Here is an 868-nt window from a genome sequence, read left to right on the forward strand (position 1 = left end):
AGGGTTTCAGGTTTAATTTGTTATAGGAACAGAGTCATCAACTACAAGCCATACATCCTAAAACATAGTCTCTAGTCAGACTCTGGAGTTCCTGCTTCTTGAAGCTGGCTGCACATAGACAATTTTCCAAAAGAACCCAATGCCTAAGGCAAACTGCTCTCCCCTAAGCTGCTTCCTAGGCTGTTGTTTGACTTGAAGGTGACTTCAGGGAACCAGTTCCTTAAAGTCTAAAGGTTAAAAAGGACACCTAAGGGTGAATGGCCTGGGTGGGTCACCCCAATTCCACAAACCCAGGAATCTGGATTCTAGGAGAATTAAAATGCTTTTGTAAACACAAGAAAGATGAGTTGTAATTTAAGTTCTTTGAAGGAGGTTAGGGAAATTTTCATGAGGAAAATGCTTGGCTATAGGAGAGAAGGGTAGTCAGATATAACATTTTGAAAACTGTCAGAGTAAACCAGTGTGACCTAGATCAAGACTCAGTGATGGGGAGAGTAATGAAAAATTGTTTTAATTCTCCTGGAATCCAAATCTGTGGGTCCATGGAGTTGGGGTGACCTACCCAGGCCATTTGCCTTTAAGTGTCCTTTTGAATCTTGAGCCTTTAAGGAACTGATTTTCCCGGGGTTACCTTCAAGCCAAACAAAAGCTTAGTAAGCAGTTTGGCAGACATCATTCAGCCTTAAGCATTGGGCTCTTTTGGAGAATTATCCATGTGCAGTCAGTTTCAAGAAGCAGGAACTCCAGGGTCTGACTGGAAGCTGTGTTTTAGGGTATCTGGCATGTCCTTAATTACTCTGTTTTTATAACTGACTCACCCTGAAACCCTGCATGTGCTCTGAGAAATCAACATGGAAGGAATTTACAA

Source organism: Trichechus manatus, unplaced genomic scaffold, assembly GCF_000243295.1.
Source record: "Trichechus manatus latirostris isolate Lorelei unplaced genomic scaffold, TriManLat1.0 scaffold00311, whole genome shotgun sequence".
Taxonomy (NCBI): Eukaryota; Metazoa; Chordata; class Mammalia; order Sirenia; family Trichechidae; genus Trichechus; species Trichechus manatus.